Below are 13,963 nucleotides of genomic sequence, written 5' to 3' on the forward strand. Positions count from 1 at the left end.
GTTCAGATCATGAGCTTCTTGTTGCAAAATTTAGGCTTAAATTGAAGAAAGTAGGGAAAAGCACTAGGCCACTCAGGTATGAACTAAATCATATCCCCGACGAATACACAGTAGAGGTGACAAATAGATTTAAGGAATTAGATCTGATAGACAGAGTGCCTGAAGAACTATGGACGGAGGTTCGCAATATTGTACAAGAGGTAGCAACTAAAACCATCCCAAAGAAAAAGAAATGCAAGAAATCAAAATGGCTGTCTGAGGAAGCTTTACAAATAGCTAAGGAGAGAAGGGAAGTGAAAGGCAAGGGAGAAAGAGAAAGATACACCCAATTGAATGCAGAATTCCAGAGAAAAGCCAGAAGAGATAAGAATGCCTTCTTAAATGAACAGTGCAAACAAATAGAAGAAAACAATAGAATAGGGAGGACCAGAGATCTTTTCAAGAAAATTGGAGATATGAAGAGAACGTTTCATGCAAAGTTGGGTATGATAAGGGACCAAAATGGTAGGGACCTCACAGAAGCAGAAGAGATTAAACAAAGGTGGCAAAATTATACAGAACAACTATACAAGAGCAAGCTTAACATCCCTGATGACCACAGTGGGGTAGTTACTGACCTGGAGCCAGACATCCTGGAATGTGAAGTCAAATGGGCCTTAGGAAGTCTGGGCAACAATAAAGCTAGTGGTGGTGACAGCATTCCAGTTGAACTATTCAAAATCTTAAAGGACGATGCAGTAAAAGTGCTACACTCAATATGCCAGCAAATTTGGAAAACTCAACAATGGCCACAGGATTGGAAAAGGTCAGTTTACATTCCAATCCCAAAGAAGGGCAATGCCAAAGAATGTTCAAACTACCGCACCATTGCACTAATTTCTCATGCTAGCAAAGTTATGCTCAAAATCCTACAAGCTAGGCTCCAGCAATATGTGGACCGAGAACTTCCAGAAGTTCAGGCAGGATTTCGAAGAGGCAGAGGAACTAGAGATCAAATTGCCAACATACGCTGGATCATGGAGAAAGCTAGGGAGTACCAGAAGAACGTCTACTTCTGCTTCATTGACTATGCTAAAGCCTTTGATTGTGTGGAGCACAACAAATTGTGGCAAGTTCTTAAAGAGATGGGAATACCAGAGCATCTTATTTGTCTCTTGAGAAATTTATATGCAGGTCAAGAAGCAACAGTGAGAACTGAACATGGAATCACTGACTGGTTCAAAATTGAGAAAGGAGTTCGGCAAGGCTGTATACTGTCACCTTGCCTATTTAACTTGTATGCAGAGCACATCATGAGAAATGCGGGATTAGAGGAGTCACAAATTGGGATCAAGATTGCAGGGAGAAATATCAACAACCTCAGATATGCAGATGATACCACTCTAATGGCAGAAAGTGAAGAGGAACTAAAGAGCCTGTTGATGCGGGTGAAGGAGGAGAGTGCAAAAGTTGGCTTAAAACTCAACATCAAGAAAACAAAGATCATGGCATCCGGCCCTCTCAATTCCTGGCAAATAGATGGGGAAGAAATGGAGGTAGTGACAGATTTTATTTTCCTGGGCTCTAAGATCACTGCAGATGGGGACTGCAGCAAAGAAATTAAAAGACGCTTGCTCCTGGGGAGGAAAGCTATGGCAAATCTAGACAGCATCCTAAAAAGCAGAGACATCACTCTGCCAACAAAAGTGCGTTTAGTCAAGGCTATGGTCTTCCCAGTTGCAATGTATGGCTGTGAAAGTTGGACCATAAGGAAGGCCGAGCGTCAAAGAATTGAGGCTTTTGAACTCTGGTGCTGGAGAAGACTCTTGCGAGTCCCTTGGACTGCAAGGCGAACAAACCGGTCAGTCCTAGAGGAGATCAACCCTGACTGCTCTTTAGAAGGCCAGATCCTGAAGATGAAACTCAAATACTTTGGCCACCTCATGAGAAGGAAGGACTCCCTGGAGAAGAGCCTAATGCTGGGAGCAATCGAGGGCAAAAGAAGAAGGGGACGACAGAGAATGAGGTGGCTGGATGGAGTCACTGAAGCAGTCAGTGCAAACTTAAATGGACTCCGGGGAATGGTAGAGGACAGGAAGGCCTGGAGGATCATTGTCCATGGGGTCGCGATGGGTCGGACACGACTTCGCACATAACAACAACAACATTCTCTGCTGCAAAGAGGAATGTCTCCCAGCCCTTCTCAAAGTGACAACCTTTAAAACACTTTGAACAATCATGCCTTTCCCCCACTTCAACCTCCTCTTCTCTTATCTGAGCATTCCCAAGTCCCTCAGGCTTTTTTCACATGGCTTTGTGTCACTTTCTTCTGCACCCACTCCATTTCTGTCCACATCCTTTTAGAAGTGTGTCCTCCAGAATGGCATTTAGTACTCCAGGTGCAACCTGATCAATGTGGTGCATAGCTAGGCTATTACATTTTGTGATGCAGATGTTATGCCTCTGTTGCTACACCTCAAGACTGCATTAGCCTATTTTGATGCTGCATCACACTGACTATTCATATTTAGTTTACAGTTCAACCGTATCCCAAGATCTTGTTCACACATACTGCTACCCAAAGTGTATCTCCTATCCAGCATGTGCATATCTCATTTTTGTTACTAAGGTGTAGAACATCTTGTTCACATCTGCCCACTTTTTTAGTGTGTTCAAATCTCATTCAATTATGACTTCTGGTGTGATTGCTACTCTTCCCAATTCAGTCTCATCTGCAAATTTAATGAGTATCCCCTCCACCACCTCACCCAGATCATTTATAAAAACAATGAAAAATACTGGGCCCAGAACTGAACCCTGTAGCTCCCCACTAGTGGACCCCTCCCTCCAATCATATGAATTGCCTTTTCAACAACCCCAACCAGTTCCTAAACCACCTAACTATCCTAAAGTCCATCAAAACATCATGGGGAAAAACCAGTCAAGAGTGTTACTGAAAACTGCTGCATTCAAAGCAGATGCTCTACCACTGACTCACAGATTCTCCCCAAATCAGTCATCATGTTGGTTCACAATAAGAATGAAAAACTCTTTTATATGGATGAGAATCCATACCAGTTTAGTAATAAATACAAAGCATTTCATTTTGCAATCACCTTATCTTCAGTGAGTTCTCAAATATCAATAGCAATCTTGAGGCATCTTAACGACCAACAATACTTGTGTATGAGCACAATAAAATCAGAGTCCAGTAGCTAAGACCAACAAAGATTTATTCAAGGCGTGAGCTTTCGAGTGCAAGCACTCTTCGTCAGACTAAAAACTGACCATCATGAGCATTCATGGATGGAAGCCCAATTTTTCAGAGCTAGGGAATAGCTTCTTATTCGCCACCCTCTTATAAAAAACTATTCCTCTACCCTTAAATAAAAGACAAACTGGAAAGGCCTACTTATGTGAATTATCATAGCTACTGTGAAATTTCAGGTGTGGTATGGGACATATTGCCATGAATTAGTACCCCTGTGCATTGAAGTTCAGTGAGAATTTTACACCCAATTTATGGATGTCTTGGAATAAATGCTCACAATGGAAATGCTAGCAGCTGGTTAATTTTAGTGCCACAAATGGCACTGCAATTAATTCAAGCAAATTCACAGAAGTAAACAACACCAAAGGAGCAGGTGTTTAGTGAAGACTGTTGTGTTGGTCCCTCACAGGCTCAATCCATTCAGGTTCTCCTGTGTAGATCTCTAAAGGAGAGCTAATGAGTAGGTGCCTAAAGAAGGTGCATTTGTGAAGACGGCACTTACCTGTCAGAGGAATTGTCTTTGTATATCGTAAAATATCCTGATTCTGTCCCTTGGTCAAAACATATGTGCCATCACTCATTATAGACGAAGCTCTTCATTTGCATCATCTGGGCACAAATGCGATGCTTTCTGCAAATGCTAAGGACAGGAAGGTCTATTTGACAGCGAATCTTCTAGTCTAGTTTTTTTAGCATGTGGGAAGAAGTGAAAAGAATCACTATCCCCTCCCCATCTGTCATTCTTGAAAGGCTCAAATGGGGCCATGTGCTGGCTGCAGGGTCCTGTCCCTTTAGGGTCTTAAGCAGCACTTAGCACAAGTCAGGGGCTGTGGCAAGCTTATGCAACTGCTGCATGGCCCCTTCATTCATATAGTTCTTCCAACCAATCAAAGATTAAAACATGAACATGCCACATTTAAAAATCTCTGTTGCAAACTTAAAAGGACTCCAGGGAATGGTAGAGGACAGGAAGGCCTGGAGGATCATTGTCCATGGGGTCGCGATGGGTCGGACACGACTTCGCACATAACAACAACAACAAAATCTCTGTACCTGCCTGTCATTCTGTTGTCTGTCTGTCTAACTGGCAAATCAAGTTCAGAGGGAGAGGGAAATGACCCAGGCAAAAAATAGATGGGTAGCCACGTTTGTCTGCTTGCAGCACTAGAAAATACTAAGAGTTTGGTGGCACCGTAAAGACCAACAAAATTCGTGGCAGGCTATGAGCCTGATATCTGAACGTATCTGTGTCTGAAGAAGTGAGCAGTGATTCAGTGACCCCGGCAAAAATTTTGTTCGTCTTTGCGGTGCTACTGAACGTTTGCTTTTTCTCAGGCCAAAAAAAAAATGTAAATGGAAGGGACGTTTTCTGATCAACACAGAGAACTTGTCTCTGAAGATGATTACACCAGCCAAAGGTCTGCCTTTTAAATAGCATTGCAGACTCACTGGCTTGGGAAGACCTGATTTTCAAGCAAAGCCCACTAAAGGATGTACAGATGCAGGTAGCCTAGCCAAGCCTCCCCCTCTGGAAATCACAATGAGAGGGTTTTTTTTTTTTTTTAAGAGACATCACCGACATTGCTATGCCACTTTGTGGTACAGCCTGTAAATGGCAAAGGGCAGCTCTAGTAATTGCCAGAAACTCTATAGCAGGGGTAGTCAAACGGCGGCCCTCCAGATGTCCATGGACTACAGTTCCCAGAAGCCCCCTGCCAGCATTCGCTGGCAGGGGCTCCTGGGAATTGTAGTCCATGGACATCTGGAGGGCCGCAGTTTGACTACCCCTGCTCTATAGTATTACCATAGCATAGCTCTCACTGACTGCCAACCCTAGACAGAGACGAACCAGATGAGACACTGGAGATCAACAGCAAGGGGCTTTGATCTCTTGGATGTCTATTGCATGGAGGATGTTATGCCACGCTGCCACTTGTTTTTTTGCCCTGGGGCTAGTTGCCCCAATTCTTCCCTCTATCACACGCCCTCCTCTCCCCCTTGCTTGCCCCTAGGAGTTGCATACACATGGGAGAGTCAAGGGACAGGAAGTCATAACTTCCCACCATCTGTTTTACAAGTCATTCATTATCACAGGGCAAAAGCTACCAATATTCTTGCAGTGTCATTTTGCTGCATTCAAGCACCCCGCCCCTTCCTATCCCCCCTTCCAAGGCTGAAATCATTGTTTTTTAAAGGCACTAATCGTGTAGCAATACAATTCCAGTGTAACAAAATCATCCACGTTGGATGCCATTCATTTAGCATGTCCAGAGTCCTTCCTACTGCAGTTCTCATGAGTCACCAGCATTATAAACCCTTCATATTGTAAACAAAGGGCTGAGGCTGAGACAGGCAGTGTGTGAGTTAAGCGGGAACACTTGCCTTAAAGCCATCTAGTGAATCCATGGCAAAGATAACATTGGAACTGGGACACGCAGCGCCTCCGTTTAAGGGCTCGGATTGTGCCCTTGTTCTGTTGAAATCTGGGACAACAGAAAGATCGTGGTAGTGTTGAGCTAGGAAGAAGAAGGACTCTGCCAGCCCCTCTGTGGCTGTTTGCTGATGGACCTCTCCTTGCTGTCTCTGACCACCATTGCCTAGAAAGACATGCAGAATGGAGGTGTGATGTGCAGCCTCAGGTCAGCAAATGGGAAGGCTCACCCATGTCCACTGGCCAAGGAGGTGTGTCGCATTGGGACTCACCTGCCCAGTGTGCCTCCATTTGCCCTACTATCCTTCTTTTGTTGGCTTTGCATTTTCTTCCCAGGAAAGGGGGGAAGGGGAGGTTCATTATACTGGAATTGCACTGTAACACTATCCCAGCCTTTAAAAAATAATAAAGCTATCAGAGGTTGGGTGGTGGTGATAAGGATGCAAGTGATGCTCATTTTGGCCCAAGAAAATGTTCCGCTGCCACGCACTCTTGCATAGTTGTGTCCATGGCTGGGGCTTGGTTTTGTTCCTCCATCAACAGTGCCCTCACACTTTGATTTTTCACACAATAATTGTTGTTGTTGTTGTTGTGGTGGTGGTGGTTAGGTGCAAAGTAGTGTCCAACCCATTGCAACCCCATGGACGATGATCCCCCAGGCCTTCCTGTCCTCTACCATTCCCCAGAGTCCATTTAAGTTTGCACCGACTGCTTCAGTGACTCCATCCAGCCACCTCATTCTCTGTCGTCCCCTTCTTCCTTTGCCCTCAATCGCTCCCAGCATTAGGCTCTTCTCCAGGGAGTCCTTCCTTCTCATGAGGTGGCCAAAGTATTTGAGTTTTATCTTCAGGATCTGGCAATAATAATCAGCAGCAATGCTTCTATCAAGTGGATGAGAAAGCTGAACCTATGTCCATTGATTGGTCAAGTCTTATCCAGGTTCCTACATTCCCTGCTCACAATTGTGATAAACGATAGTTCCCAGGGATTTTTTTAAAGGAAGTGATCATTTCTTCCATTCCAATGCCATTGTTATTTACCATTTATAATTTCCAACGGTACGCTAGGTGTTTATAGATCCCAGAAATGAAATTGTAGACAGAAGCCTTACAGTCAGTGAGCTTGACAAGACAAAGGTGAAGCAATGGGGGTACTTGCTTTCGAGTCTATCTTTAGACTGCACTGAAAGAGGCTATATTTATTCCCTGTACTTTCTTCTCCCTGGCCCATCAATTATTGATCTGGCCACTGTGTACTATTTGGGTATGGTAGGGTCATTTCACATACTACATTTTCCATTGCGGAGATTATTTCCCTCTGGATACAGGGGTCAGGAAGCTGAAAGATAAGGCACCCTGAGCTGTGTACACCACACAAACACATTTGCACCATCATTCAAAGGTTACAAAGTGCACGCTCTCTTCTGACACGGAAATAAATCTCAAAGTCGGGTGTGCAGCGGCCCTTGGACGATAGGATGAGCAAACCTCCAAGTTACGTTGTTTTCTGCTCTCGAATCATAGTATTTCAAGGGATCATCAAAAATGTATTTGTTTACTTGCCTTTGATGGCTCAGGCCTTAGCTAGCATTAATTGTGTAGTGTAGTGTAGTGTAGGACTTCAGTCAAACTCTTTGGTACATTGTAGCATAGCTCCTTTTTTCACTAAATGTGCAGTTTTTTTCTCCTTTTCTTTCAAGGCTTCTTTTTTTCTTCTTTTGGTGGAATATTTGCATTCAGCTTCAAGCCTGGTTTTGATCCTGAGATTAGACTTAGTGTGTTGGCTCTGGAAGACAATCTCCAGCAGCACATCGACAAGGGGAATTCCCGTTTGTTGGGATTTAGGAATGCCCCTGTAAGGGGAGTGTACGGACAGAAACAAAGAACTGGGAATTTCCCCACCCCCAGGAGCATGAGACTGCTGGCCAATGAGTTTAATCAAGTAGCTTCTTGCTCACCCGTTCCGAATCTTGACAGTCCAGGGCTGAATGTAATTGCTCTGTTGTGCTTTCTGGGGAAGTTCAGGGCTAAGTGAGTTGCTTGTCTAGCCTGAATCTAAGTGGAATAAGGAAGAAGAGGAGTGCTTTCACCTACCCTTCCTTATATTGTATGAGAAAGCCAAAGGTGAATGGATGGTCATTTCATAGTCTCCAAGATACTATAAACACAAGGCCATTTGAGAGAGCCAGCACCACCTTTCTCCTTTGTATTTTTTTAAACTGATGTTCAACTTCCCATGACAATTTGTACCTCTCAAAGAGCGTGTTCAATTCTCATCAGCTCTAGTTTCCCAGTTTTTTATGTTTACAAAGCAATGTTTTTTTTCTGGATACCCAAAAACTCTTTCAGGGATTGAGAAATCCCTCCCATGTGTATGGGTAACCCCCTTTCGTTGTTCTTCTGATAAGCAATGGACAATGAAGTCTGCTATTAGAGGAAGAAGCTGGGGCCAGTGAGAAACCATGGAGGGATAAATGATTAATGAATTCTTCCCTGACCTAAATCTATCCTGCAAGGACGATATAAATTCTTCCATAGTTTGAAATCCTGCCTCTGTCTTTTTTCCCTCCATCTAACTAACTCAATTCCAAATCGTACGTTGTTTGTTGTTGGCCCAATTGCAGGAAAAGCAATACAGAGATGGGTTTCATATAGCAAATTTCCGTCCATTCATCTCCGGAGCACTATTCTCATTTCAAACAATGCTACTTTTCCCCTGCCCACCGCAATTCAGAAGTGCGGTGAAGAGGTAGAATGTGGAAGGAAGCCGTTTCCCTCAGAAGTGGTTCCACCACATTGTGCTAGCCCAACACAAGCAGGTTTGTATGGACAGGTACATAAATTCTGCTAGCAGCCAGTTATTCAACTGGTCTGTCTGAAATGACAGGGGGGGGGGAAACATTAGCAATCAGTTACGAAAATGGAATACAAAGGTAGTCGCTGTCAATATTCTAAGGACTGTGACCATACTGAAGACAGAAATAATTTCCTAATCCTCAATACAAAAACCTTGCTTTCTGTTTTTCTTCTCTTATATCTGGTGTTCTGCTTTTGCATAATTTCTGTTTCCTTACAGTGAATGTATTTCTTTATTTAAAAACATGTAAACCGCATCTTCCCCTCAGACAAATGGAACCTAAGGTGGGTAGCAAATTTAAAACTTTGTAACACAAAACTGCTTTAAACACTGAACTATTAAACATGACAATGTAAGCAAGATCCATCAATGGCCCCTGCCCCACAAAAATCAACTGAATGTTTCCCATAAACATTCACACCTTTTAACATAATTTACATTTCAATGAACGGATATGATTCACTTATTATACACGCAATGTTTATTGTATGTTGAAATAAGATGTATACAACTTGTGAGCACAATATGAATGAACCCGCAAAAACAACAGCAAAGCTGAAGGCTCAACAACTTCCAACAACAGCTTATGAATTAAAATGATAAGAGACAAAGTGCCACAAAGGTAATTAAAATTTAGCAAATCATTAGAAACCCAGGCAAACAGTATAACCCATTCTGCAGCTTAAGACAATTCTTGGGCTACAAGCAGACTATAAGCATGATTTTAAAAGATCAGTACTCTCAAGGAAAAGCCTGATTGGCCCAGGGCCTACATAGAGGAAGGCAAGCACCAAGAGGGGCTCAAAGAGAAGGGTGACACCACAGGCAAGGTGACACCACTAAAAAGGCCACCCACCAACTACTGTTTGTCAGCCACTTCACCTTTAAAGAGAGAGCAACGTTTGTGAAAAAGATTTTAGTTGGTGGGGACTAGACAATATAAGAGAGGGAGGTTCTTCTGGTATCCTAAAGGTAAAGGTATCCCCTGTGCAAGCACCGAGTCATGTCTGACCCTTGGGGTGACCCCCTCTAGCGTTTTCATGGCAGACTCAATACGGGGTGGCTTGCCAGTGCCTTCCCCAGTCATTACCGTCTGGTATCCTAGCCCAGAGCAATTCAGTACCTTAAAGGCAAAACAAGGTGTTTGACTTTTGGACAGTTGGACAGTTAGTACAGGTCTTTCAGCAGAGGTGTGACACAGTCCTGGCATCCTGCCTATGTTGGCAGTTTGAACTGGCTGAAGTTTTTAGACAGGTTTCAAAGGCAAACCCACCTAAAGCTCATTACAGTCATCAGCCCTGGATGGGGTGAAAGCATAGATCTCTGTGGCTGGATCACGCTTTACAAGGAACAGCCTTAGGTGGTATATCAACCAAAACAGAAAAGCCACTGCATGTCATGGAGGAGACCTGAGCCTCCAGCTGAAGTCCAAAATCCAGCTACACCCCTCCCCCAAAACTGCTAACCTGCTCCTTCAGGGGGGAGTGTAACCCCTCCAGTACAGGCTGACTCCCCAGACCTCAACCAGCTCTGTGAATGACCACCAGCATCCCATTCTTCTCTGGATTAAGCTTCAGATTATTGCCCCTTGCCCATTCTGTTACTTTTACCAAGTATTTGTTCCGGACTTCCACAGTCCCACCTAAATTAACAGGTAAGCAGAAAGAGAGATGATTGCAATTCACACACTGCCAGCACCTCATTTCACATCCCGTGACAGTCTCTCCCAGAGGTTTCACGCAAATATTCAGCAGCAAAAGAGAACAAAAGAAAACAGAAAATGTTTGTCCCTAACTCCGTGTCAAGTCATTTTGTAAGCAGATTATTTTTTTAAAAGACCTGTGTGTGTTTTGTGTGTGTTCTGCTGTTCCATTGCTTCTCAGAAAGCTACTCTAAATTAATTATTTCAGTATTTCCATGGGGCTTCCTTCTTATTTGTTTTTGGACAAAGACTTGGTCGCAATTATGAAATTAAAAAAAAAAAAGATTATTTGTTAGTAAATAAAGACTAAAAACTGCAGCCCAAGCCCTGTTTGGCATTTGTTTCTGATTAATGATATTTTGGATGGCCTCAAAAAGTGAACAACATCAATTCATTCTTCTGCCCAATGCAGGAACAGAATTGGCACACTTTCTTTTCTGAAATGGAAGCGTTTTTGCACTATCTAGTGTCACACCGCCCCCTACTGTTCATAATCAAAATGTGATTTATACAGTAATTTTGCCTTCAGCGTATCAAGTACCATTACCTGGGCAAAGGGTATGCCAAACAGAATAGGAAGAATGGATTTCATTGTTGTCGTTCCAATTACATATTCATTAAACTATCTGTTTTCAATTAAATTAGTTAGTCATTATGTAATTTGCTTGACAGATAAGATTTCTGGATAACCTAAAGTATCAAAATAGCTGAACTAGACTAATGTAATTTTGGTTTACATGTTTAGAATGGTTATTTAGAAAATTGCTCCAGGATTTGCATTTTTAGGAGGGTCTTTTTAAATTGTTGGCACGCCACACTGTGAAAGCATACTTCATCTCCCACCTGCTGGCCTGTAGCAACTGTGCAGCCCTACCCTATGCACGTAATATTCTCTGGGGCTTATTCCATGGGAAGTGAGCATAGGAATACATACTTAAATCTTCAACAGCAAATGATTTTAGATACATCAGTGCATTAAGAAGTTATATCCATTCTTTTAATTTTACACTGCTTACATTACACTGGGCATAAACTGATTGCCATTAGCCATGGAAGGCTAGTTCATAAATGAGGCATATCTAGTGCTTAAATTGCTCTGTAATACACATTAGCTAGACTATATATTCAGTGTTTCTTCTGAGGACAGTGGCCAAAATATGCTTTTTTGTGTTCCAGCACCATAGTGATAAGCAAATCTTGCCCATTCCATTTGCTTAACTCTTTTATCTATCCCCTGCCACCATTTCTATCCTGCAGCGTTCACTGTTGGTTCACCTCAATTTTGTTTGTATGTTGTATTCATAACTGTAGAGAATTCATCCTGTCCAACCCTGACTACAGCTAAACCTGAACAGTAGTCCTGAGGAGCCAAGCCAATCCCAATCTGTCTCAATCCCAATCTTTCGAGTTTGAAGTCTTTATTCAATGCAGATTAAACTATGACTAAGGGCTGAACTAAACAATGGGAACAGCAAAGGTTGGATACACACTTTTCTTGGATGCTTTAGAATGCTTAGGGCTGATCCTGCATAGAGCAGGGGGTTGGACGAGTTGGCCTGTATGATTCTCTATGATTCTATGATTCTAACTTTCATATGCACTCAAAATGCACTTTCGATTCATTTTCAAGGTCCTTTGCAACAGGATTTTACTTTGTGGATTGGCAAAACCCACTAGCAAATGGCTGCTGAAATGGAATCAAATTTCATTTTTTGCAGCCAGACAGAATCTGCAAGGAACTCCTTTTCTCCAAGGGTTGGAGGACATGATAAAGATTGAGACTGCAGGATGAAGGGCTTCTGCTTTCCTCCCAGTTGCTTTCATACCCCCCAAATGCCCAAGGGATGTTATTTACTAAACGGAGTTTGTGCCTAGGAAGACTGTTTAGGCTTCATATACTGCCTGGCCTCTCTCCAAGTCCCAGCTCTAAAGAGGTTGCCATATAATTCAATCTTCATTTTGAACAACATCTCAGTCCCAGCATCATTCTTTTTTATTTTTATACCATGCTTTTTTCTTTCTAAAGAACAGGCAGCTTGTCTGATTATACATGGCGGCAGCCACACCAGGCTGCCGCTGATTCCTAGTGGTGAGGCAGCAGGCCCTGCCACTTCCCATGTACGAATGGGGGAGGACATCCCCTGGTGCACACGGTCTGCCCTGGAGTTGTGCATGCAAACACACAGCTCTGGGCAGGAAGGTGCTGCCGCATTTTGCAGCGGTAGCAGGAGAGGCAGGGGGGCATGTGGGTCCCACCTCACAATAGGGAGGTGAAAACACCCCATTTGGGTTCACAGCACCGCGAAGCTTAATAGGGCATGGGACACCATAGGACCATTTATGTACTGGGAACTTCACTGCCCCATCCCCTATCAGGAGCACAGATAGGGGGTAGATGAGGTGCACCAGGCTAAATTCTCCCCCATGTGAGTGCAGGAAGAAGTGGGGCAACCTGCCACGACTAAAACTCTAGCCTGCAGCCCGGCATGAAACCTCCAGTGCATAAACGGTCTAGGTGGGGGAGGAGCAGGGCCTAAATGACCCTGCTTTCCCCTGTATACACAGGCCCAACCTGGCATGGGTGCTGATGGCACCCTTTCCACAGGGTATCGGATGGCACCCTCCCCACAGGGCATCGGCCGGGGCTGGAAGGGGGCCAGACTGCCATTGACGTCATGTAGAACAGGCAGAAGAGTTGCTTTTTATACCTCACTTTTCTCTATTCTAAGGAGACTCAAAGTGGCTTACAACCACCTTCCCTTCCTATCCCCACAACAGAGACCCTGTGAGGTAGTTGGAGCTCAGAGAGTTTTGAACTTATGTCACCATTTTTTCCCCTTTTTGCATCATTGCAAATGATGTGTCAAACCACAGTAGGTGATGGCAATTCCAAGCTGTGTCTTGCATGAACGGTGTAGAAACACAAGCAAAGAACTATAGAATCATAGAGTTGGAAGGCGCCATACAGGCCATCTAGTCCAACCCCCTGCTCAACGCAGGATCAGCCCTAAGCATCCTAAAGTATCCAAGAAAAGTGTGTATCCAACGTTAGCTTGAAGACTGCCAGTGAGGGGGAGCTCACTACCTCCTTAGGCAGCCTATTCCACTGCTGAACTACTCTGACTGTGAAAAGAGTCATCTTTTCCTGATATCTAGCCTATATCATTGTATTTGTAGTTTAAACCCATTACTGCGTGTCCTTTCCTCTGCAGCCAACGGGAACAGCATCCTACCTTCCTCCAAATGACAACCTTTCAAATACTTAAAGAGGGCTATCATGTCCCCTCTCAACCTCCTTTTCTCCAGGCTGAACATTCCCAAGTCCCTCAACCTATCTTCATAGGGCTTGGTCCCTTGGCCCCAGATCATCTTCGTCGCTCTCCTCTGTACCCTTTCAATTTTATCTACGTCCTTCTTGAAGTGAGGCCTCCAGAACTGCACACAGTACTCCAGGTGTGGTCTGACCAGTGCCGTATACAATGGGACTATGACATCTTGGGATTTTGATGTGATGCCCCTGTTGATACAGCCCAAAATGGCATTCACCTTTTTTACCGCTGCATCACACTGCCTGCTCATGTTTAGTTTACAATCCACAAGTACCCCAAGGTCTCGTTCACACACAGTGCTACCTAGAAACGTATCCCCCATCCAGTAGGCATGCTTTCCATTCATGATTCGGAGTAGTGCATCCTTGGTAAAGAACCTAACTTGGGAAGTATTA

Source organism: Paroedura picta, chromosome 7, assembly GCF_049243985.1.
Source record: "Paroedura picta isolate Pp20150507F chromosome 7, Ppicta_v3.0, whole genome shotgun sequence".
Taxonomy (NCBI): Eukaryota; Metazoa; Chordata; class Lepidosauria; order Squamata; family Gekkonidae; genus Paroedura; species Paroedura picta.